Source organism: Ranitomeya variabilis (assembly GCF_051348905.1).
Source record: "Ranitomeya variabilis isolate aRanVar5 chromosome 1 unlocalized genomic scaffold, aRanVar5.hap1 SUPER_1_unloc_2, whole genome shotgun sequence".
In the NCBI taxonomy this organism is placed as follows: Eukaryota; Metazoa; Chordata; class Amphibia; order Anura; family Dendrobatidae; genus Ranitomeya; species Ranitomeya variabilis.
In genome coordinates, this window is record NW_027507932.1 from 1 (window position 1) to 22,441 (window position 22,441).

At 62.3% G+C, this 22,441-nt stretch overlaps 23 non-coding genes across 23 annotated transcripts; all 23 read right to left on the reverse strand.

The window, feature by feature from the left end:
• Window positions 1-131: 131 nt before the first annotated feature.
• Window positions 132-295, reverse strand: LOC143789007 (U1 spliceosomal RNA). Its single transcript, XR_013218812.1, has one exon. It is a non-coding gene; the product is annotated as a U1 spliceosomal RNA (small nuclear RNA).
• A 794-nt stretch (window positions 296-1,089) lies between these two features.
• Window positions 1,090-1,250, reverse strand: LOC143789068 (U1 spliceosomal RNA). Its single transcript, XR_013218870.1, has one exon. It is a non-coding gene; the product is annotated as a U1 spliceosomal RNA (small nuclear RNA).
• Window positions 1,251-2,044: 794 nt separating this feature from the next.
• LOC143789079 (U1 spliceosomal RNA) lies at window positions 2,045-2,208 on the reverse strand. The gene has a single exon (XR_013218879.1). It is a non-coding gene; the product is annotated as a U1 spliceosomal RNA (small nuclear RNA).
• A 794-nt stretch (window positions 2,209-3,002) lies between these two features.
• On the reverse strand, window positions 3,003-3,166 carry LOC143789090 (U1 spliceosomal RNA). The gene has a single exon (XR_013218890.1). It is a non-coding gene; the product is annotated as a U1 spliceosomal RNA (small nuclear RNA).
• A 794-nt stretch (window positions 3,167-3,960) lies between these two features.
• LOC143789102 (U1 spliceosomal RNA) lies at window positions 3,961-4,124 on the reverse strand. Its single transcript, XR_013218901.1, has one exon. It is a non-coding gene; the product is annotated as a U1 spliceosomal RNA (small nuclear RNA).
• Window positions 4,125-4,918: 794 nt separating this feature from the next.
• LOC143789114 (U1 spliceosomal RNA) lies at window positions 4,919-5,082 on the reverse strand. The gene has a single exon (XR_013218912.1). It is a non-coding gene; the product is annotated as a U1 spliceosomal RNA (small nuclear RNA).
• Window positions 5,083-5,876: 794 nt separating this feature from the next.
• Window positions 5,877-6,040, reverse strand: LOC143789013 (U1 spliceosomal RNA). Its single transcript, XR_013218818.1, has one exon. It is a non-coding gene; the product is annotated as a U1 spliceosomal RNA (small nuclear RNA).
• A 794-nt stretch (window positions 6,041-6,834) lies between these two features.
• On the reverse strand, window positions 6,835-6,998 carry LOC143789024 (U1 spliceosomal RNA). Its single transcript, XR_013218829.1, has one exon. It is a non-coding gene; the product is annotated as a U1 spliceosomal RNA (small nuclear RNA).
• Window positions 6,999-7,792: 794 nt separating this feature from the next.
• Window positions 7,793-7,956, reverse strand: LOC143789036 (U1 spliceosomal RNA). Its single transcript, XR_013218840.1, has one exon. It is a non-coding gene; the product is annotated as a U1 spliceosomal RNA (small nuclear RNA).
• Window positions 7,957-8,750: 794 nt separating this feature from the next.
• LOC143789048 (U1 spliceosomal RNA) lies at window positions 8,751-8,914 on the reverse strand. The gene has a single exon (XR_013218851.1). It is a non-coding gene; the product is annotated as a U1 spliceosomal RNA (small nuclear RNA).
• Window positions 8,915-9,708: 794 nt separating this feature from the next.
• LOC143789060 (U1 spliceosomal RNA) lies at window positions 9,709-9,872 on the reverse strand. Its single transcript, XR_013218862.1, has one exon. It is a non-coding gene; the product is annotated as a U1 spliceosomal RNA (small nuclear RNA).
• Window positions 9,873-10,666: 794 nt separating this feature from the next.
• LOC143789071 (U1 spliceosomal RNA) lies at window positions 10,667-10,830 on the reverse strand. The gene has a single exon (XR_013218873.1). It is a non-coding gene; the product is annotated as a U1 spliceosomal RNA (small nuclear RNA).
• Window positions 10,831-11,624: 794 nt separating this feature from the next.
• On the reverse strand, window positions 11,625-11,788 carry LOC143789074 (U1 spliceosomal RNA). Its single transcript, XR_013218875.1, has one exon. It is a non-coding gene; the product is annotated as a U1 spliceosomal RNA (small nuclear RNA).
• Window positions 11,789-12,582: 794 nt separating this feature from the next.
• LOC143789076 (U1 spliceosomal RNA) lies at window positions 12,583-12,746 on the reverse strand. Its single transcript, XR_013218876.1, has one exon. It is a non-coding gene; the product is annotated as a U1 spliceosomal RNA (small nuclear RNA).
• A 794-nt stretch (window positions 12,747-13,540) lies between these two features.
• LOC143789077 (U1 spliceosomal RNA) lies at window positions 13,541-13,704 on the reverse strand. Its single transcript, XR_013218877.1, has one exon. It is a non-coding gene; the product is annotated as a U1 spliceosomal RNA (small nuclear RNA).
• Window positions 13,705-14,498: 794 nt separating this feature from the next.
• On the reverse strand, window positions 14,499-14,662 carry LOC143789078 (U1 spliceosomal RNA). Its single transcript, XR_013218878.1, has one exon. It is a non-coding gene; the product is annotated as a U1 spliceosomal RNA (small nuclear RNA).
• Window positions 14,663-15,456: 794 nt separating this feature from the next.
• On the reverse strand, window positions 15,457-15,620 carry LOC143789080 (U1 spliceosomal RNA). Its single transcript, XR_013218880.1, has one exon. It is a non-coding gene; the product is annotated as a U1 spliceosomal RNA (small nuclear RNA).
• Window positions 15,621-16,414: 794 nt separating this feature from the next.
• LOC143789081 (U1 spliceosomal RNA) lies at window positions 16,415-16,578 on the reverse strand. Its single transcript, XR_013218881.1, has one exon. It is a non-coding gene; the product is annotated as a U1 spliceosomal RNA (small nuclear RNA).
• Window positions 16,579-17,372: 794 nt separating this feature from the next.
• LOC143789082 (U1 spliceosomal RNA) lies at window positions 17,373-17,536 on the reverse strand. Its single transcript, XR_013218882.1, has one exon. It is a non-coding gene; the product is annotated as a U1 spliceosomal RNA (small nuclear RNA).
• A 794-nt stretch (window positions 17,537-18,330) lies between these two features.
• LOC143789066 (U1 spliceosomal RNA) lies at window positions 18,331-18,494 on the reverse strand. The gene has a single exon (XR_013218868.1). It is a non-coding gene; the product is annotated as a U1 spliceosomal RNA (small nuclear RNA).
• Window positions 18,495-19,585: 1,091 nt separating this feature from the next.
• LOC143789083 (U1 spliceosomal RNA) lies at window positions 19,586-19,749 on the reverse strand. Its single transcript, XR_013218883.1, has one exon. It is a non-coding gene; the product is annotated as a U1 spliceosomal RNA (small nuclear RNA).
• A 794-nt stretch (window positions 19,750-20,543) lies between these two features.
• Window positions 20,544-20,707, reverse strand: LOC143789084 (U1 spliceosomal RNA). Its single transcript, XR_013218884.1, has one exon. It is a non-coding gene; the product is annotated as a U1 spliceosomal RNA (small nuclear RNA).
• Window positions 20,708-21,501: 794 nt separating this feature from the next.
• On the reverse strand, window positions 21,502-21,665 carry LOC143789085 (U1 spliceosomal RNA). Its single transcript, XR_013218885.1, has one exon. It is a non-coding gene; the product is annotated as a U1 spliceosomal RNA (small nuclear RNA).
• Between the last annotated feature and the right edge of the window lie 776 nt (window positions 21,666-22,441).

The following is a 22,441-nucleotide window of genomic DNA, read 5'->3' on the forward strand; positions in this document are numbered from 1 at the left end:
GACACAGGGAAGGTGGCATCCTTCCCCACAAGGGGGAGCCAAAGGCCACATCTGCCTGCTTTGAGCTTCTCCAAAGTCTCACGTTGGCTCAGCAGAGCATCTTTAGTGTTCTGTCTTTGACCATAGGAAATCAGGGGAAAGCGCGAACGCAGTCCCCCACTACCACAAATTATGCAGTCGAGTTTCCCGCATTTGGGGAAATCGCAGGGGTCAGCACACCCGGAGTGCAATGGATGAGCCTCACCCTGGGAGAACCACCTTAGTGATCATGGTATCTCCCCTGCCAGGTAAGTATGAGTTGGGGCCCGCCGGCCCGACGAGCGCCCCTCCGACGCAGCTCCCCAACATCGCGGAGTCTCGGGCCCGGAAGGGAGGGGGCGGGGGTGGCGTTCGGCACAGACCGCACGGAGGCTCCTCGAGTGGGAGGCGCCGGTCGCTCCCGACGCCCACTCCGCCCCCCACAGGGCAGGCCGAGCTCAAGTCCAAAGCCGCCCAAGATGCACAGCGGCAGCCTGAGTCATTTGCATAGAGGAGCGTTGGCTCCGCCCCAGCAGCCTCACGCTGCTGCGCTGGCCTGAGAACATGCTGTAGACAGCTCGAGCTCCAGCTGCCGGCCGGCACCCTCTCGTGACTCGCTCATCTCCGCTCAAGAGGATGCACGCTGGAGGGAGGCTCAAGGGCAGGAGGCCCAAACCGCAGCAGATAGCCGCGCACCAGCGGCCCACTCACAGGTCCAGCTCCAGCCCGAAGGCTGCGAGATGGGGATGCTGCAGGTGCCCTCCCGTGAGCGAGCGGGCGGGCCTGCCTGCCCCTGCAGACAAGCAGAGCAAGCCATGTCGTCACCAAGTCAATGAGATGCAAATGAGGTGATCATTCCCCACCAGCCAGGGGGGCCAAAAAAGGGCCAAAGTGTCAAGCAAAGGCAACAACCTCAAACAAAACCAAGCAAGCAGCGACGACACAGGGAAGGTGGCATCCTTCCCCCACAAGGGGGAGCCAAAGGCCACATCTGCCTGCTTTGAGCTTCTCCAAAGTCTCACGTTGGCTCAGCAGAGCATCTTTAGTGTTCTGTCTTTGACCATAGGAAATCAGGGGAAAGCGCGAACGCAGTCCCCCACTACCACAAATTATGCAGTCGAGTTTCCCGCATTTGGAATCGCAGGGGTCAGCACACCCGGAGTGCAATGGATGAGCCTCACCCTGGGAGAACCACCTTAGTGATCATGGTATCTCCCCTGCCAGGTAAGTATGAGTTGGGGCCCGCCGGCCCGACGAGCGCCCCTCCGACGCAGCTCCCCAACATCGCGGAGTCTCGGGCCCGGAAGGGAGGGGGCGGGGGTGGCGTTCGGCACAGACCGCACGGAGGCTCCTCGAGTGGGAGGCGCCGGTCGCTCCCGACGCCCACTCCGCCCCCCACAGGGCAGGCCGAGCTCAAGTCCAAAGCCGCCCAAGATGCACAGCGGCAGCCTGAGTCATTTGCATAGAGGAGCGTTGGCTCCGCCCCAGCAGCCTCACGCTGCTGCGCTGGCCTGAGAACATGCTGTAGACAGCTCGAGCTCCAGCTGCCGGCCGGCACCCTCTCGTGACTCGCTCATCTCCGCTCAAGAGGATGCACGCTGGAGGGAGGCTCAAGGGCAGGAGGCCCAAACCGCAGCAGATAGCCGCGCACCAGCGGCCCACTCACAGGTCCAGCTCCAGCCCGAAGGCTGCGAGATGGGGATGCTGCAGGTGCCCTCCCGTGAGCGAGCGGGCGGGCCTGCCTGCCCCTGCAGACAAGCAGAGCAAGCCATGTCGTCACCAAGTCAATGAGATGCAAATGAGGTGATCATTCCCCACCAGCCAGGGGGGCCAAAAAAGGGCCAAAGTGTCAAGCAAAGGCAACAACCTCAAACAAAACCAAGAAAGCAGCGACGACACAGGGAAGGTGGCATCCTTCCCCCACAAGGGGGAGCCAAAGGCCACATCTGCCTGCTTTGAGCTTCTCCAAAGTCTCACGTTGGCTCAGCAGAGCATCTTTAGTGTTCTGTCTTTGACCATAGGAAATCAGGGGAAAGCGCGAACGCAGTCCCCCACTACCACAAATTATGCAGTCGAGTTTCCCGCATTTGGGGAAATCGCAGGGGTCAGCACACCCGGAGTGCAATGGATGAGCCTCACCCTGGGAGAACCACCTTAGTGATCATGGTATCTCCCCTGCCAGGTAAGTATGAGTTGGGGCCCGCCGGCCCGACGAGCGCCCCTCCGACGCAGCTCCCCAACATCGCGGAGTCTCGGGCCCGGAAGGGAGGGGGCGGGGGTGGCGTTCGGCACAGACCGCACGGAGGCTCCTCGAGTGGGAGGCGCCGGTCGCTCCCGACGCCCACTCCGCCCCCCACAGGGCAGGCCGAGCTCAAGTCCAAAGCCGCCCAAGATGCACAGCGGCAGCCTGAGTCATTTGCATAGAGGAGCGTTGGCTCCGCCCCAGCAGCCTCACGCTGCTGCGCTGGCCTGAGAACATGCTGTAGACAGCTCGAGCTCCAGCTGCCGGCCGGCACCCTCTCGTGACTCGCTCATCTCCGCTCAAGAGGATGCACGCTGGAGGGAGGCTCAAGGGCAGGAGGCCCAAACCGCAGCAGATAGCCGCGCACCAGCGGCCCACTCACAGGTCCAGCTCCAGCCCGAAGGCTGCGAGATGGGGATGCTGCAGGTGCCCTCCCGTGAGCGAGCGGGCGGGCCTGCCTGCCCCTGCAGACAAGCAGAGCAAGCCATGTCGTCACCAAGTCAATGAGATGCAAATGAGGTGATCATTCCCCACCAGCCAGGGGGGCCAAAAAAGGGCCAAAGTGTCAAGCAAAGGCAACAACCTCAAACAAAACCAAGCAAGCAGCGACGACACAGGGAAGGTGGCATCCTTCCCCCACAAGGGGGAGCCAAAGGCCACATCTGCCTGCTTTGAGCTTCTCCAAAGTCTCACGTTGGCTCAGCAGAGCATCTTTAGTGTTCTGTCTTTGACCATAGGAAATCAGGGGAAAGCGCGAACGCAGTCCCCCACTACCACAAATTATGCAGTCGAGTTTCCCGCATTTGGGGAAATCGCAGGGGTCAGCACACCCGGAGTGCAATGGATGAGCCTCACCCTGGGAGAACCACCTTAGTGATCATGGTATCTCCCCTGCCAGGTAAGTATGAGTTGGGGCCCGCCGGCCCGACGAGCGCCCCTCCGACGCAGCTCCCCAACATCGCGGAGTCTCGGGCCCGGAAGGGAGGGGGCGGGGGTGGCGTTCGGCACAGACCGCACGGAGGCTCCTCGAGTGGGAGGCGCCGGTCGCTCCCGACGCCCACTCCGCCCCCCACAGGGCAGGCCGAGCTCAAGTCCAAAGCCGCCCAAGATGCACAGCGGCAGCCTGAGTCATTTGCATAGAGGAGCGTTGGCTCCGCCCCAGCAGCCTCACGCTGCTGCGCTGGCCTGAGAACATGCTGTAGACAGCTCGAGCTCCAGCTGCCGGCCGGCACCCTCTCGTGACTCGCTCATCTCCGCTCAAGAGGATGCACGCTGGAGGGAGGCTCAAGGGCAGGAGGCCCAAACCGCAGCAGATAGCCGCGCACCAGCGGCCCACTCACAGGTCCAGCTCCAGCCCGAAGGCTGCGAGATGGGGATGCTGCAGGTGCCCTCCCGTGAGCGAGCGGGCGGGCCTGCCTGCCCCTGCAGACAAGCAGAGCAAGCCATGTCGTCACCAAGTCAATGAGATGCAAATGAGGTGATCATTCCCCACCAGCCAGGGGGGCCAAAAAAGGGCCAAAGTGTCAAGCAAAGGCAACAACCTCAAACAAAACCAAGCAAGCAGCGACGACACAGGGAAGGTGGCATCCTTCCCCCACAAGGGGGAGCCAAAGGCCACATCTGCCTGCTTTGAGCTTCTCCAAAGTCTCACGTTGGCTCAGCAGAGCATCTTTAGTGTTCTGTCTTTGACCATAGGAAATCAGGGGAAAGCGCGAACGCAGTCCCCCACTACCACAAATTATGCAGTCGAGTTTCCCGCATTTGGGGAAATCGCAGGGGTCAGCACACCCGGAGTGCAATGGATGAGCCTCACCCTGGGAGAACCACCTTAGTGATCATGGTATCTCCCCTGCCAGGTAAGTATGAGTTGGGGCCCGCCGGCCCGACGAGCGCCCCTCCGACGCAGCTCCCCAACATCGCGGAGTCTCGGGCCCGGAAGGGAGGGGGCGGGGGTGGCGTTCGGCACAGACCGCACGGAGGCTCCTCGAGTGGGAGGCGCCGGTCGCTCCCGACGCCCACTCCGCCCCCCACAGGGCAGGCCGAGCTCAAGTCCAAAGCCGCCCAAGATGCACAGCGGCAGCCTGAGTCATTTGCATAGAGGAGCGTTGGCTCCGCCCCAGCAGCCTCACGCTGCTGCGCTGGCCTGAGAACATGCTGTAGACAGCTCGAGCTCCAGCTGCCGGCCGGCACCCTCTCGTGACTCGCTCATCTCCGCTCAAGAGGATGCACGCTGGAGGGAGGCTCAAGGGCAGGAGGCCCAAACCGCAGCAGATAGCCGCGCACCAGCGGCCCACTCACAGGTCCAGCTCCAGCCCGAAGGCTGCGAGATGGGGATGCTGCAGGTGCCCTCCCGTGAGCGAGCGGGCGGGCCTGCCTGCCCCTGCAGACAAGCAGAGCAAGCCATGTCGTCACCAAGTCAATGAGATGCAAATGAGGTGATCATTCCCCACCAGCCAGGGGGGCCAAAAAAGGGCCAAAGTGTCAAGCAAAGGCAACAACCTCAAACAAAACCAAGCAAGCAGCGACGACACAGGGAAGGTGGCATCCTTCCCCCACAAGGGGGAGCCAAAGGCCACATCTGCCTGCTTTGAGCTTCTCCAAAGTCTCACGTTGGCTCAGCAGAGCATCTTTAGTGTTCTGTCTTTGACCATAGGAAATCAGGGGAAAGCGCGAACGCAGTCCCCCACTACCACAAATTATGCAGTCGAGTTTCCCGCATTTGGGGAAATCGCAGGGGTCAGCACACCCGGAGTGCAATGGATGAGCCTCACCCTGGGAGAACCACCTTAGTGATCATGGTATCTCCCCTGCCAGGTAAGTATGAGTTGGGGCCCGCCGGCCCGACGAGCGCCCCTCCGACGCAGCTCCCCAACATCGCGGAGTCTCGGGCCCGGAAGGGAGGGGGCGGGGGTGGCGTTCGGCACAGACCGCACGGAGGCTCCTCGAGTGGGAGGCGCCGGTCGCTCCCGACGCCCACTCCGCCCCCCACAGGGCAGGCCGAGCTCAAGTCCAAAGCCGCCCAAGATGCACAGCGGCAGCCTGAGTCATTTGCATAGAGGAGCGTTGGCTCCGCCCCAGCAGCCTCACGCTGCTGCGCTGGCCTGAGAACATGCTGTAGACAGCTCGAGCTCCAGCTGCCGGCCGGCACCCTCTCGTGACTCGCTCATCTCCGCTCAAGAGGATGCACGCTGGAGGGAGGCTCAAGGGCAGGAGGCCCAAACCGCAGCAGATAGCCGCGCACCAGCGGCCCACTCACAGGTCCAGCTCCAGCCCGAAGGCTGCGAGATGGGGATGCTGCAGGTGCCCTCCCGTGAGCGAGCGGGCGGGCCTGCCTGCCCCTGCAGACAAGCAGAGCAAGCCATGTCGTCACCAAGTCAATGAGATGCAAATGAGGTGATCATTCCCCACCAGCCAGGGGGGCCAAAAAAGGGCCAAAGTGTCAAGCAAAGGCAACAACCTCAAACAAAACCAAGCAAGCAGCGACGACACAGGGAAGGTGGCATCCTTCCCCCACAAGGGGGAGCCAAAGGCCACATCTGCCTGCTTTGAGCTTCTCCAAAGTCTCACGTTGGCTCAGCAGAGCATCTTTAGTGTTCTGTCTTTGACCATAGGAAATCAGGGGAAAGCGCGAACGCAGTCCCCCACTACCACAAATTATGCAGTCGAGTTTCCCGCATTTGGGGAAATCGCAGGGGTCAGCACACCCGGAGTGCAATGGATGAGCCTCACCCTGGGAGAACCACCTTAGTGATCATGGTATCTCCCCTGCCAGGTAAGTATGAGTTGGGGCCCGCCGGCCCGACGAGCGCCCCTCCGACGCAGCTCCCCAACATCGCGGAGTCTCGGGCCCGGAAGGGAGGGGGCGGGGGTGGCGTTCGGCACAGACCGCACGGAGGCTCCTCGAGTGGGAGGCGCCGGTCGCTCCCGACGCCCACTCCGCCCCCCACAGGGCAGGCCGAGCTCAAGTCCAAAGCCGCCCAAGATGCACAGCGGCAGCCTGAGTCATTTGCATAGAGGAGCGTTGGCTCCGCCCCAGCAGCCTCACGCTGCTGCGCTGGCCTGAGAACATGCTGTAGACAGCTCGAGCTCCAGCTGCCGGCCGGCACCCTCTCGTGACTCGCTCATCTCCGCTCAAGAGGATGCACGCTGGAGGGAGGCTCAAGGGCAGGAGGCCCAAACCGCAGCAGATAGCCGCGCACCAGCGGCCCACTCACAGGTCCAGCTCCAGCCCGAAGGCTGCGAGATGGGGATGCTGCAGGTGCCCTCCCGTGAGCGAGCGGGCGGGCCTGCCTGCCCCTGCAGACAAGCAGAGCAAGCCATGTCGTCACCAAGTCAATGAGATGCAAATGAGGTGATCATTCCCCACCAGCCAGGGGGGCCAAAAAAGGGCCAAAGTGTCAAGCAAAGGCAACAACCTCAAACAAAACCAAGCAAGCAGCGACGACACAGGGAAGGTGGCATCCTTCCCCCACAAGGGGGAGCCAAAGGCCACATCTGCCTGCTTTGAGCTTCTCCAAAGTCTCACGTTGGCTCAGCAGAGCATCTTTAGTGTTCTGTCTTTGACCATAGGAAATCAGGGGAAAGCGCGAACGCAGTCCCCCACTACCACAAATTATGCAGTCGAGTTTCCCGCATTTGGGGAAATCGCAGGGGTCAGCACACCCGGAGTGCAATGGATGAGCCTCACCCTGGGAGAACCACCTTAGTGATCATGGTATCTCCCCTGCCAGGTAAGTATGAGTTGGGGCCCGCCGGCCCGACGAGCGCCCCTCCGACGCAGCTCCCCAACATCGCGGAGTCTCGGGCCCGGAAGGGAGGGGGCGGGGGTGGCGTTCGGCACAGACCGCACGGAGGCTCCTCGAGTGGGAGGCGCCGGTCGCTCCCGACGCCCACTCCGCCCCCCACAGGGCAGGCCGAGCTCAAGTCCAAAGCCGCCCAAGATGCACAGCGGCAGCCTGAGTCATTTGCATAGAGGAGCGTTGGCTCCGCCCCAGCAGCCTCACGCTGCTGCGCTGGCCTGAGAACATGCTGTAGACAGCTCGAGCTCCAGCTGCCGGCCGGCACCCTCTCGTGACTCGCTCATCTCCGCTCAAGAGGATGCACGCTGGAGGGAGGCTCAAGGGCAGGAGGCCCAAACCGCAGCAGATAGCCGCGCACCAGCGGCCCACTCACAGGTCCAGCTCCAGCCCGAAGGCTGCGAGATGGGGATGCTGCAGGTGCCCTCCCGTGAGCGAGCGGGCGGGCCTGCCTGCCCCTGCAGACAAGCAGAGCAAGCCATGTCGTCACCAAGTCAATGAGATGCAAATGAGGTGATCATTCCCCACCAGCCAGGGGGGCCAAAAAAGGGCCAAAGTGTCAAGCAAAGGCAACAACCTCAAACAAAACCAAGCAAGCAGCGACGACACAGGGAAGGTGGCATCCTTCCCCCACAAGGGGGAGCCAAAGGCCACATCTGCCTGCTTTGAGCTTCTCCAAAGTCTCACGTTGGCTCAGCAGAGCATCTTTAGTGTTCTGTCTTTGACCATAGGAAATCAGGGGAAAGCGCGAACGCAGTCCCCCACTACCACAAATTATGCAGTCGAGTTTCCCGCATTTGGGGAAATCGCAGGGGTCAGCACACCCGGAGTGCAATGGATGAGCCTCACCCTGGGAGAACCACCTTAGTGATCATGGTATCTCCCCTGCCAGGTAAGTATGAGTTGGGGCCCGCCGGCCCGACGAGCGCCCCTCCGACGCAGCTCCCCAACATCGCGGAGTCTCGGGCCCGGAAGGGAGGGGGCGGGGGTGGCGTTCGGCACAGACCGCACGGAGGCTCCTCGAGTGGGAGGCGCCGGTCGCTCCCGACGCCCACTCCGCCCCCCACAGGGCAGGCCGAGCTCAAGTCCAAAGCCGCCCAAGATGCACAGCGGCAGCCTGAGTCATTTGCATAGAGGAGCGTTGGCTCCGCCCCAGCAGCCTCACGCTGCTGCGCTGGCCTGAGAACATGCTGTAGACAGCTCGAGCTCCAGCTGCCGGCCGGCACCCTCTCGTGACTCGCTCATCTCCGCTCAAGAGGATGCACGCTGGAGGGAGGCTCAAGGGCAGGAGGCCCAAACCGCAGCAGATAGCCGCGCACCAGCGGCCCACTCACAGGTCCAGCTCCAGCCCGAAGGCTGCGAGATGGGGATGCTGCAGGTGCCCTCCCGTGAGCGAGCGGGCGGGCCTGCCTGCCCCTGCAGACAAGCAGAGCAAGCCATGTCGTCACCAAGTCAATGAGATGCAAATGAGGTGATCATTCCCCACCAGCCAGGGGGGCCAAAAAAGGGCCAAAGTGTCAAGCAAAGGCAACAACCTCAAACAAAACCAAGCAAGCAGCGACGACACAGGGAAGGTGGCATCCTTCCCCCACAAGGGGGAGCCAAAGGCCACATCTGCCTGCTTTGAGCTTCTCCAAAGTCTCACGTTGGCTCAGCAGAGCATCTTTAGTGTTCTGTCTTTGACCATAGGAAATCAGGGGAAAGCGCGAACGCAGTCCCCCACTACCACAAATTATGCAGTCGAGTTTCCCGCATTTGGGGAAATCGCAGGGGTCAGCACACCCGGAGTGCAATGGATGAGCCTCACCCTGGGAGAACCACCTTAGTGATCATGGTATCTCCCCTGCCAGGTAAGTATGAGTTGGGGCCCGCCGGCCCGACGAGCGCCCCTCCGACGCAGCTCCCCAACATCGCGGAGTCTCGGGCCCGGAAGGGAGGGGGCGGGGGTGGCGTTCGGCACAGACCGCACGGAGGCTCCTCGAGTGGGAGGCGCCGGTCGCTCCCGACGCCCACTCCGCCCCCCACAGGGCAGGCCGAGCTCAAGTCCAAAGCCGCCCAAGATGCACAGCGGCAGCCTGAGTCATTTGCATAGAGGAGCGTTGGCTCCGCCCCAGCAGCCTCACGCTGCTGCGCTGGCCTGAGAACATGCTGTAGACAGCTCGAGCTCCAGCTGCCGGCCGGCACCCTCTCGTGACTCGCTCATCTCCGCTCAAGAGGATGCACGCTGGAGGGAGGCTCAAGGGCAGGAGGCCCAAACCGCAGCAGATAGCCGCGCACCAGCGGCCCACTCACAGGTCCAGCTCCAGCCCGAAGGCTGCGAGATGGGGATGCTGCAGGTGCCCTCCCGTGAGCGAGCGGGCGGGCCTGCCTGCCCCTGCAGACAAGCAGAGCAAGCCATGTCGTCACCAAGTCAATGAGATGCAAATGAGGTGATCATTCCCCACCAGCCAGGGGGGCCAAAAAAGGGCCAAAGTGTCAAGCAAAGGCAACAACCTCAAACAAAACCAAGCAAGCAGCGACGACACAGGGAAGGTGGCATCCTTCCCCCACAAGGGGGAGCCAAAGGCCACATCTGCCTGCTTTGAGCTTCTCCAAAGTCTCACGTTGGCTCAGCAGAGCATCTTTAGTGTTCTGTCTTTGACCATAGGAAATCAGGGGAAAGCGCGAACGCAGTCCCCCACTACCACAAATTATGCAGTCGAGTTTCCCGCATTTGGGGAAATCGCAGGGGTCAGCACACCCGGAGTGCAATGGATGAGCCTCACCCTGGGAGAACCACCTTAGTGATCATGGTATCTCCCCTGCCAGGTAAGTATGAGTTGGGGCCCGCCGGCCCGACGAGCGCCCCTCCGACGCAGCTCCCCAACATCGCGGAGTCTCGGGCCCGGAAGGGAGGGGGCGGGGGTGGCGTTCGGCACAGACCGCACGGAGGCTCCTCGAGTGGGAGGCGCCGGTCGCTCCCGACGCCCACTCCGCCCCCCACAGGGCAGGCCGAGCTCAAGTCCAAAGCCGCCCAAGATGCACAGCGGCAGCCTGAGTCATTTGCATAGAGGAGCGTTGGCTCCGCCCCAGCAGCCTCACGCTGCTGCGCTGGCCTGAGAACATGCTGTAGACAGCTCGAGCTCCAGCTGCCGGCCGGCACCCTCTCGTGACTCGCTCATCTCCGCTCAAGAGGATGCACGCTGGAGGGAGGCTCAAGGGCAGGAGGCCCAAACCGCAGCAGATAGCCGCGCACCAGCGGCCCACTCACAGGTCCAGCTCCAGCCCGAAGGCTGCGAGATGGGGATGCTGCAGGTGCCCTCCCGTGAGCGAGCGGGCGGGCCTGCCTGCCCCTGCAGACAAGCAGAGCAAGCCATGTCGTCACCAAGTCAATGAGATGCAAATGAGGTGATCATTCCCCACCAGCCAGGGGGGCCAAAAAAGGGCCAAAGTGTCAAGCAAAGGCAACAACCTCAAACAAAACCAAGAAAGCAGCGACGACACAGGGAAGGTGGCATCCTTCCCCCACAAGGGGGAGCCAAAGGCCACATCTGCCTGCTTTGAGCTTCTCCAAAGTCTCACGTTGGCTCAGCAGAGCATCTTTAGTGTTCTGTCTTTGACCATAGGAAATCAGGGGAAAGCGCGAACGCAGTCCCCCACTACCACAAATTATGCAGTCGAGTTTCCCGCATTTGGGGAAATCGCAGGGGTCAGCACACCCGGAGTGCAATGGATGAGCCTCACCCTGGGAGAACCACCTTAGTGATCATGGTATCTCCCCTGCCAGGTAAGTATGAGTTGGGGCCCGCCGGCCCGACGAGCGCCCCTCCGACGCAGCTCCCCAACATCGCGGAGTCTCGGGCCCGGAAGGGAGGGGGCGGGGGTGGCGTTCGGCACAGACCGCACGGAGGCTCCTCGAGTGGGAGGCGCCGGTCGCTCCCGACGCCCACTCCGCCCCCCACAGGGCAGGCCGAGCTCAAGTCCAAAGCCGCCCAAGATGCACAGCGGCAGCCTGAGTCATTTGCATAGAGGAGCGTTGGCTCCGCCCCAGCAGCCTCACGCTGCTGCGCTGGCCTGAGAACATGCTGTAGACAGCTCGAGCTCCAGCTGCCGGCCGGCACCCTCTCGTGACTCGCTCATCTCCGCTCAAGAGGATGCACGCTGGAGGGAGGCTCAAGGGCAGGAGGCCCAAACCGCAGCAGATAGCCGCGCACCAGCGGCCCACTCACAGGTCCAGCTCCAGCCCGAAGGCTGCGAGATGGGGATGCTGCAGGTGCCCTCCCGTGAGCGAGCGGGCGGGCCTGCCTGCCCCTGCAGACAAGCAGAGCAAGCCATGTCGTCACCAAGTCAATGAGATGCAAATGAGGTGATCATTCCCCACCAGCCAGGGGGGCCAAAAAAGGGCCAAAGTGTCAAGCAAAGGCAACAACCTCAAACAAAACCAAGAAAGCAGCGACGACACAGGGAAGGTGGCATCCTTCCCCCACAAGGGGGAGCCAAAGGCCACATCTGCCTGCTTTGAGCTTCTCCAAAGTCTCACGTTGGCTCAGCAGAGCATCTTTAGTGTTCTGTCTTTGACCATAGGAAATCAGGGGAAAGCGCGAACGCAGTCCCCCACTACCACAAATTATGCAGTCGAGTTTCCCGCATTTGGGGAAATCGCAGGGGTCAGCACACCCGGAGTGCAATGGATGAGCCTCACCCTGGGAGAACCACCTTAGTGATCATGGTATCTCCCCTGCCAGGTAAGTATGAGTTGGGGCCCGCCGGCCCGACGAGCGCCCCTCCGACGCAGCTCCCCAACATCGCGGAGTCTCGGGCCCGGAAGGGAGGGGGCGGGGGTGGCGTTCGGCACAGACCGCACGGAGGCTCCTCGAGTGGGAGGCGCCGGTCGCTCCCGACGCCCACTCCGCCCCCCACAGGGCAGGCCGAGCTCAAGTCCAAAGCCGCCCAAGATGCACAGCGGCAGCCTGAGTCATTTGCATAGAGGAGCGTTGGCTCCGCCCCAGCAGCCTCACGCTGCTGCGCTGGCCTGAGAACATGCTGTAGACAGCTCGAGCTCCAGCTGCCGGCCGGCACCCTCTCGTGACTCGCTCATCTCCGCTCAAGAGGATGCACGCTGGAGGGAGGCTCAAGGGCAGGAGGCCCAAACCGCAGCAGATAGCCGCGCACCAGCGGCCCACTCACAGGTCCAGCTCCAGCCCGAAGGCTGCGAGATGGGGATGCTGCAGGTGCCCTCCCGTGAGCGAGCGGGCGGGCCTGCCTGCCCCTGCAGACAAGCAGAGCAAGCCATGTCGTCACCAAGTCAATGAGATGCAAATGAGGTGATCATTCCCCACCAGCCAGGGGGGCCAAAAAAGGGCCAAAGTGTCAAGCAAAGGCAACAACCTCAAACAAAACCAAGAAAGCAGCGACGACACAGGGAAGGTGGCATCCTTCCCCCACAAGGGGGAGCCAAAGGCCACATCTGCCTGCTTTGAGCTTCTCCAAAGTCTCACGTTGGCTCAGCAGAGCATCTTTAGTGTTCTGTCTTTGACCATAGGAAATCAGGGGAAAGCGCGAACGCAGTCCCCCACTACCACAAATTATGCAGTCGAGTTTCCCGCATTTGGGGAAATCGCAGGGGTCAGCACACCCGGAGTGCAATGGATGAGCCTCACCCTGGGAGAACCACCTTAGTGATCATGGTATCTCCCCTGCCAGGTAAGTATGAGTTGGGGCCCGCCGGCCCGACGAGCGCCCCTCCGACGCAGCTCCCCAACATCGCGGAGTCTCGGGCCCGGAAGGGAGGGGGCGGGGGTGGCGTTCGGCACAGACCGCACGGAGGCTCCTCGAGTGGGAGGCGCCGGTCGCTCCCGACGCCCACTCCGCCCCCCACAGGGCAGGCCGAGCTCAAGTCCAAAGCCGCCCAAGATGCACAGCGGCAGCCTGAGTCATTTGCATAGAGGAGCGTTGGCTCCGCCCCAGCAGCCTCACGCTGCTGCGCTGGCCTGAGAACATGCTGTAGACAGCTCGAGCTCCAGCTGCCGGCCGGCACCCTCTCGTGACTCGCTCATCTCCGCTCAAGAGGATGCACGCTGGAGGGAGGCTCAAGGGCAGGAGGCCCAAACCGCAGCAGATAGCCGCGCACCAGCGGCCCACTCACAGGTCCAGCTCCAGCCCGAAGGCTGCGAGATGGGGATGCTGCAGGTGCCCTCCCGTGAGCGAGCGGGCGGGCCTGCCTGCCCCTGCAGACAAGCAGAGCAAGCCATGTCGTCACCAAGTCAATGAGATGCAAATGAGGTGATCATTCCCCACCAGCCAGGGGGGCCAAAAAAGGGCCAAAGTGTCAAGCAAAGGCAACAACCTCAAACAAAACCAAGCAAGCAGCGACGACACAGGGAAGGTGGCATCCTTCCCCCACAAGGGGGAGCCAAAGGCCACATCTGCCTGCTTTGAGCTTCTCCAAAGTCTCACGTTGGCTCAGCAGAGCATCTTTAGTGTTCTGTCTTTGACCATAGGAAATCAGGGGAAAGCGCGAACGCAGTCCCCCACTACCACAAATTATGCAGTCGAGTTTCCCGCATTTGGGGAAATCGCAGGGGTCAGCACACCCGGAGTGCAATGGATGAGCCTCACCCTGGGAGAACCACCTTAGTGATCATGGTATCTCCCCTGCCAGGTAAGTATGAGTTGGGGCCCGCCGGCCCGACGAGCGCCCCTCCGACGCAGCTCCCCAACATCGCGGAGTCTCGGGCCCGGAAGGGAGGGGGCGGGGGTGGCGTTCGGCACAGACCGCACGGAGGCTCCTCGAGTGGGAGGCGCCGGTCGCTCCCGACGCCCACTCCGCCCCCCACAGGGCAGGCCGAGCTCAAGTCCAAAGCCGCCCAAGATGCACAGCGGCAGCCTGAGTCATTTGCATAGAGGAGCGTTGGCTCCGCCCCAGCAGCCTCACGCTGCTGCGCTGGCCTGAGAACATGCTGTAGACAGCTCGAGCTCCAGCTGCCGGCCGGCACCCTCTCGTGACTCGCTCATCTCCGCTCAAGAGGATGCACGCTGGAGGGAGGCTCAAGGGCAGGAGGCCCAAACCGCAGCAGATAGCCGCGCACCAGCGGCCCACTCACAGGTCCAGCTCCAGCCCGAAGGCTGCGAGATGGGGATGCTGCAGGTGCCCTCCCGTGAGCGAGCGGGCGGGCCTGCCTGCCCCTGCAGACAAGCAGAGCAAGCCATGTCGTCACCAAGTCAATGAGATGCAAATGAGGTGATCATTCCCCACCAGCCAGGGGGGCCAAAAAAGGGCCAAAGTGTCAAGCAAAGGCAACAACCTCAAACAAAACCAAGAAAGCAGCGACGACACAGGGAAGGTGGCATCCTTCCCCCACAAGGGGGAGCCAAAGGCCACATCTGCCTGCTTTGAGCTTCTCCAAAGTCTCACGTTGGCTCAGCAGAGCATCTTTAGTGTTCTGTCTTTGACCATAGGAAATCAGGGGAAAGCGCGAACGCAGTCCCCCACTACCACAAATTATGCAGTCGAGTTTCCCGCATTTGGGGAAATCGCAGGGGTCAGCACACCCGGAGTGCAATGGATGAGCCTCACCCTGGGAGAACCACCTTAGTGATCATGGTATCTCCCCTGCCAGGTAAGTATGAGTTGGGGCCCGCCGGCCCGACGAGCGCCCCTCCGACGCAGCTCCCCAACATCGCGGAGTCTCGGGCCCGGAAGGGAGGGGGCGGGGGTGGCGTTCGGCACAGACCGCACGGAGGCTCCTCGAGTGGGAGGCGCCGGTCGCTCCCGACGCCCACTCCGCCCCCCACAGGGCAGGCCGAGCTCAAGTCCAAAGCCGCCCAAGATGCACAGCGGCAGCCTGAGTCATTTGCATAGAGGAGCGTTGGCTCCGCCCCAGCAGCCTCACGCTGCTGCGCTGGCCTGAGAACATGCTGTAGACAGCTCGAGCTCCAGCTGCCGGCCGGCACCCTCTCGTGACTCGCTCATCTCCGCTCAAGAGGATGCACGCTGGAGGGAGGCTCAAGGGCAGGAGGCCCAAACCGCAGCAGATAGCCGCGCACCAGCGGCCCACTCACAGGTCCAGCTCCAGCCCGAAGGCTGCGAGATGGGGATGCTGCAGGTGCCCTCCCGTGAGCGAGCGGGCGGGCCTGCCTGCCCCTGCAGACAAGCAGAGCAAGCCATGTCGTCACCAAGTCAATGAGATGCAAATGAGGTGATCATTCCCCACCAGCCAGGGGGGCCAAAAAAGGGCCAAAGTGTCAAGCAAAGGCAACAACCTCAAACAAAACCAAGAAAGCAGCGACGACACAGGGAAGGTGGCATCCTTCCCCCACAAGGGGGAGCCAAAGGCCACATCTGCCTGCTTTGAGCTTCTCCAAAGTCTCACGTTGGCTCAGCAGAGCATCTTTAGTGTTCTGTCTTTGACCATAGGAAATCAGGGGAAAGCGCGAACGCAGTCCCCCACTACCACAAATTATGCAGTCGAGTTTCCCGCATTTGGGGAAATCGCAGGGGTCAGCACACCCGGAGTGCAATGGATGAGCCTCACCCTGGGAGAACCACCTTAGTGATCATGGTATCTCCCCTGCCAGGTAAGTATGAGTTGGGGCCCGCCGGCCCGACGAGCGCCCCTCCGACGCAGCTCCCCAACATCGCGGAGTCTCGGGCCCGGAAGGGAGGGGGCGGGGGTGGCGTTCGGCACAGACCGCACGGAGGCTCCTCGAGTGGGAGGCGCCGGTCGCTCCCGACGCCCACTCCGCCCCCCACAGGGCAGGCCGAGCTCAAGTCCAAAGCCGCCCAAGATGCACAGCGGCAGCCTGAGTCATTTGCATAGAGGAGCGTTGGCTCCGCCCCAGCAGCCTCACGCTGCTGCGCTGGCCTGAGAACATGCTGTAGACAGCTCGAGCTCCAGCTGCCGGCCGGCACCCTCTCGTGACTCGCTCATCTCCGCTCAAGAGGATGCACGCTGGAGGGAGGCTCAAGGGCAGGAGGCCCAAACCGCAGCAGATAGCCGCGCACCAGCGGCCCACTCACAGGTCCAGCTCCAGCCCGAAGGCTGCGAGATGGGGATGCTGCAGGTGCCCTCCCGTGAGCGAGCGGGCGGGCCTGCCTGCCCCTGCAGACAAGCAGAGCAAGCCATGTCGTCACCAAGTCAATGAGATGCAAATGAGGTGATCATTCCCCACCAGCCAGGGGGGCCAAAAAAGGGCCAAAGTGTCAAGCAAAGGCAACAACCTCAAACAAAACCAAGCAAGCAGCGACGACACAGGGAAGGTGGCATCCTTCCCCCACAAGGGGGAGCCAAAGGCCACATCTGCCTGCTTTGAGCTTCTCCAAAGTCTCACGTTGGCTCAGCAGAGCATCTTTAGTGTTCTGTCTTTGACCATAGGAAATCAGGGGAAAGCGCGAACGCAGTCCCCCACTACCACAAATTATGCAGTCGAGTTTCCCGCATTTGGGGAAATCGCAGGGGTCAGCACACCCGGAGTGCAATGGATGAGCCTCACCCTGGGAGAACCACCTTAGTGATCATGGTATCTCCCCTGCCAGGTAAGTATGAGTTGGGGCCCGCCGGCCCGACGAGCGCCCCTCCGACGCAGCTCCCCAACATCGCGGAGTCTCGGGCCCGGAAGGGAGGGGGCGGGGGTGGCGTTCGGCACAGACCGCACGGAGGCTCCTCGAGTTGGAGGCGCCGGTCGCTCCCGACGCCCACTCCGCCCCCCACAGGGCAGGCCGAGCTCAAGTCCAAAGCCGCCCAAGATGCACAGCGGCAGCCTGAGTCATTTGCATAGAGGAGCGTTGGCTCCGCCCCAGCAGCCTCACGCTGCTGCGCTGGCCTGAGAACATGCTGTAGACAGCTCGAGCTCCAGCTGCCGGCCGGCACCCTCTCGTGACTCGCTCATCTCCGCTCAAGAGGATGCACGCTGGAGGGAGGCTCAAGGGCAGGAGGCCCAAACCGCAGCAGATAGCCGCGCACCAGCGGCCCACTCACAGGTCCAGCTCCAGCCCGAAGGCTGCGAGATGGGGATGCTGCAGGTGCCCTCCCGTGAGCGAGCGGGCGGGCCTGCCTGCCCCTGCAGACAAGCAGAGCAAGCCATGTCGTCACCAAGTCAATGAGATGCAAATGAGGTGATCATTCCCCACCAGCCAGGGGGGCCAAAAAAGGGCCAAAGTGTCAAGCAAAGGCAACAACCTCAAACAAAACCAAGAAAGCAGCGACGACACAGGGAAGGTGGCATCCTTCCCCCACAAGGGGGAGCCAAAGGCCACATCTGCCTGCTTTGAGCTTCTCCAAAGTCTCACGTTGGCTCAGCAGAGCATCTTTAGTGTTCTGTCTTTGACCATAGGAAATCAGGGGAAAGCGCGAACGCAGTCCCCCACTACCACAAATTATGCAGTCGAGTTTCCCGCATTTGGGGAAATCGCAGGGGTCAGCACACCCGGAGTGCAATGGATGAGCCTCACCCTGGGAGAACCACCTTAGTGATCATGGTATCTCCCCTGCCAGGTAAGTATGAGTTGGGGCCCGCCGGCCCGACGAGCGCCCCTCCGACGCAGCTCCCCAACATCGCGGAGTCTCGGGCCCGGAAGGGAGGGGGCGGGGGTGGCGTTCGGCACAGACCGCACGGAGGCTCCTCGAGTGGGAGGCGCCGGTCGCTCCCGACGCCCACTCCGCCCCCCACAGGGCAGGCCGAGCTCAAGTCCAAAGCCGCCCAAGATGCACAGCGGCAGCCTGAGTCATTTGCATAGAGGAGCGTTGGCTCCGCCCCAGCAGCCTCACGCTGCTGCGCTGGCCTGAGAACATGCTGTAGACAGCTCGAGCTCCAGCTGCCGGCCGGCACCCTCTCGTGACTCGCTCATCTCCGCTCAAGAGGATGCACGCTGGAGGGAGGCTCAAGGGCAGGAGGCCCAAACCGCAGCAGATAGCCGCGCACCAGCGGCCCACTCACAGGTCCAGCTCCAGCCCGAAGGCTGCGAGATGGGGATGCTGCAGGTGCCCTCCCGTGAGCGAGCGGGCGGGCCTGCCTGCCCCTGCAGACAAGCAGAGCAAGCCATGTCGTCACCAAGTCAATGAGATGCAAATGAGGTGATCATTCCCCACCAGCCAGGGGGGCCAAAAAAGGGCCAAAGTGTCAAGCAAAGGCAACAACCTCAAACAAAACCAAGAAAGCAGCGACGACACAGGGAAGGTGGCATCCTTCCCCCACAAGGGGGAGCCAAAGGCCACATCTGCCTGCTTTGAGCTTCTCCAAAGTCTCACGTTGGCTCAGCAGAGCATCTTTAGTGTTCTGTCTTTGACCATAGGAAATCAGGGGAAAGCGCGAACGCAGTCCCCCACTACCACAAATTATGCAGTCGAGTTTCCCGCATTTGGGGAAATCGCAGGGGTCAGCACACCCGGAGTGCAATGGATGAGCCTCACCCTGGGAGAACCACCTTAGTGATCATGGTATCTCCCCTGCCAGGTAAGGCTACGTTCACATTAGCGGCGCCCGCCGCAGCGGCGCCGCATGCATCATGCGCCCCTATATTTAACATGGGGGCGCATGGACATGCGGTGCACTTGCTTTTTGCGCCGCATGCGTCCCTGCGGCGCCCGCGTCGGGTCGCGGAGGACGCAGCAAGTTGCATTTTTGCTGCGTCCAAAATCAATGAAAAAAAGGACGCATGCGGCGCAAAAAGCTGCGTTGTGCATGTGTTCACATTTGCGCTGTGCGTTGCGGCGGCGACGCTGCGGCGCACACCGCAAATGTGAACGTAGCCTAAGTATGAGTTGGGGCCCGCCGGCCCGACGAGCGCCCCTCCGACGCAGCTCCCCAACATCGCGGAGTCTCGGGCCCGGAAGGGAGGGGGCGGGGGTGGCGTTCGGCACAGACCGCACGGAGGCTCCTCGAGTGGGAGGCGCCGGTCGCTCCCGACGCCCACTCCGCCCCCCACAGGGCAGGCCGAGCTCAAGTCCAAAGCCGCCCAAGATGCACAGCGGCAGCCTGAGTCATTTGCATAGAGGAGCGTTGGCTCCGCCCCAGCAGCCTCACGCTGCTGCGCTGGCCTGAGAACATGCTGTAGACAGCTCGAGCTCCAGCTGCCGGCCGGCACCCTCTCGTGACTCGCTCATCTCCGCTCAAGAGGATGCACGCTGGAGGGAGGCTCAAGGGCAGGAGGCCCAAACCGCAGCAGATAGCCGCGCACCAGCGGCCCACTCACAGGTCCAGCTCCAGCCCGAAGGCTGCGAGATGGGGATGCTGCAGGTGCCCTCCCGTGAGCGAGCGGGCGGGCCTGCCTGCCCCTGCAGACAAGCAGAGCAAGCCATGTCGTCACCAAGTCAATGAGATGCAAATGAGGTGATCATTCCCCACCAGCCAGGGGGGCCAAAAAAGGGCCAAAGTGTCAAGCAAAGGCAACAACCTCAAACAAAACCAAGAAAGCAGCGACGACACAGGGAAGGTGGCATCCTTCCCCCACAAGGGGGAGCCAAAGGCCACATCTGCCTGCTTTGAGCTTCTCCAAAGTCTCACGTTGGCTCAGCAGAGCATCTTTAGTGTTCTGTCTTTGACCATAGGAAATCAGGGGAAAGCGCGAACGCAGTCCCCCACTACCACAAATTATGCAGTCGAGTTTCCCGCATTTGGGGAAATCGCAGGGGTCAGCACACCCGGAGTGCAATGGATGAGCCTCACCCTGGGAGAACCACCTTAGTGATCATGGTATCTCCCCTGCCAGGTAAGTATGAGTTGGGGCCCGCCGGCCCGACGAGCGCCCCTCCGACGCAGCTCCCCAACATCGCGGAGTCTCGGGCCCGGAAGGGAGGGGGCGGGGGTGGCGTTCGGCACAGACCGCACGGAGGCTCCTCGAGTGGGAGGCGCCGGTCGCTCCCGACGCCCACTCCGCCCCCCACAGGGCAGGCCGAGCTCAAGTCCAAAGCCGCCCAAGATGCACAGCGGCAGCCTGAGTCATTTGCATAGAGGAGCGTTGGCTCCGCCCCAGCAGCCTCACGCTGCTGCGCTGGCCTGAGAACATGCTGTAGACAGCTCGAGCTCCAGCTGCCGGCCGGCACCCTCTCGTGACTCGCTCATCTCCGCTCAAGAGGATGCACGCTGGAGGGAGGCTCAAGGGCAGGAGGCCCAAACCGCAGCAGATAGCCGCGCACCAGCGGCCCACTCACAGGTCCAGCTCCAGCCCGAAGGCTGCGAGATGGGGATGCTGCAGGTGCCCTCCCGTGAGCGAGCGGGCGGGCCTGCCTGCCCCTGCAGACAAGCAGAGCAAGCCATGTCGTCACCAAGTCAATGAGATGCAAATGAGGTGATCATTCCCCACCAGCCAGGGGGGCCAAAAAAGGGCCAAAGTGTCAAGCAAAGGCAACAACCTCAAACAAAACCAAGCAAGCAGCGACGACACAGGGAAGGTGGCATCCTTCCCCCACAAGGGGGAGCCAAAGGCCACATCTGCCTGCTTTGAGCTTCTCCAAAGTCTCACGTTGGCTCAGCAGAGCATCTTTAGTGTTCTGTCTTTGACCATAGGAAATCAGGGGAAAGCGCGAACGCAGTCCCCCACTACCACAAATTATGCAGTCGAGTTTCCCGCATTTGGGGAAATCGCAGGGGTCAGCACACCCGGAGTGCAATGGATGAGCCTCACCCTGGGAGAACCACCTTAGTGATCATGGTATCTCCCCTGCCAGGTAAGTATGAGTTGGGGCCCGCCGGCCCGACGAGCGCCCCTCCGACGCAGCTCCCCAACATCGCGGAGTCTCGGGCCCGGAAGGGAGGGGGCGGGGGTGGCGTTCGGCACAGACCGCACGGAGGCTCCTCGAGTGGGAGGCGCCGGTCGCTCCCGACGCCCACTCCGCCCCCCACAGGGCAGGCCGAGCTCAAGTCCAAAGCCGCCCAAGATGCACAGCGGCAGCCTGAGTCATTTGCATAGAGGAGCGTTGGCTCCGCCCCAGCAGCCTCACGCTGCTGCGCTGGCCTGAGAACATGCTGTAGACAGCTCGAGCTCCAGCTGCCGGCCGGCACCCTCTCGTGACTCGCTCATCTCCGCTCAAGAGGATGCACGCTGGAGGGAGGCTCAAGGGCAGGAGGCCCAAACCGCAGCAGATAGCCGCGCACCAGCGGCCCACTCACAGGTCCAGCTCCAGCCCGAAGGCTGCGAGATGGGGATGCTGCAGGTGCCCTCCCGTGAGCGAGCGGGCGGGCCTGCCTGCCCCTGCAGACAAGCAGAGCAAGCCATGTCGTCACCAAGTCAATGAGATGCAAATGAGGTGATCATTCCCCACCAGCCAGGGGGGCCAAAAAAGGGCCAAAGTGTCAAGCAAAGGCAACAACCTCAAACAAAACCAAGCAAGCAGCGACGACACAGGGAAGGTGGCATCCTTCCCCCACAAGGGGGAGCCAAAGGCCACATCTGCCTGCTTTGAGCTTCTCCAAAGTCTCACGTTGGCTCAGCAGAGCATCTTTAGTGTTCTGTCTTTGACCATAGGAAATCAGGGGAAAGCGCGAACGCAGTCCCCCACTACCACAAATTATGCAGTCGAGTTTCCCGCATTTGGGGAAATCGCAGGGGTCAGCACACCCGGAGTGCAATGGATGAGCCTCACCCTGGGAGAACCACCTTAGTGATCATGGTATCTCCCCTGCCAGGTAAGTATGAGTTGGGGCCCGCCGGCCCGACGAGCGCCCCTCCGACGCAGCTCCCCAACATCGCGGAGTCTCGGGCCCGGAAGGGAGGGGGCGGGGGTGGCGTTCGGCACAGACCGCACGGAGGCTCCTCGAGTGGGAGGCGCCGGTCGCTCCCGACGCCCACTCCGCCCCCCACAGGGCAGGCCGAGCTCAAGTCCAAAGCCGCCCAAGATGCACAGCGGCAGCCTGAGTCATTTGCATAGAGGAGCGTTGGCTCCGCCCCAGCAGCCTCACGCTGCTGCGCTGGCCTGAGAACATGCTGTAGACAGCTCGAGCTCCAGCTGCCGGCCGGCACCCTCTCGTGACTCGCTCATCTCCGCTCAAGAGGATGCACGCTGGAGGGAGGCTCAAGGGCAGGAGGCCCAAACCGCAGCAGATAGCCGCGCACCAGCGGCCCACTCACAGGTCCAGCTCCAGCCCGAAGGCTGCGAGATGGGGATGCTGCAGGTGCCCTCCCGTGAGCGAGCGGGCGGGCCTGCCTGCCCCTGCAGACAAGCAGAGCAAGCCATGTCGTCACCAAGTCAATGAGATGCAAATGAGGTGATCATTCCCCACCAGCCAGGGGGGCCAAAAAAGGGCCAAAGTGTCAAGCAAAGGCAACAACCTCAAACAAAACCAAGCAAGCAGCGACGACACAGGGAAGGTGGCATCCTTCCCCCACAAGGGGGAGCCAAAGGCCACATCTGCCTGCTTTGAGCTTCTCCAAAGTCTCACGTTGGCTCAGCAGAGCATCTTTAGTGTTCTG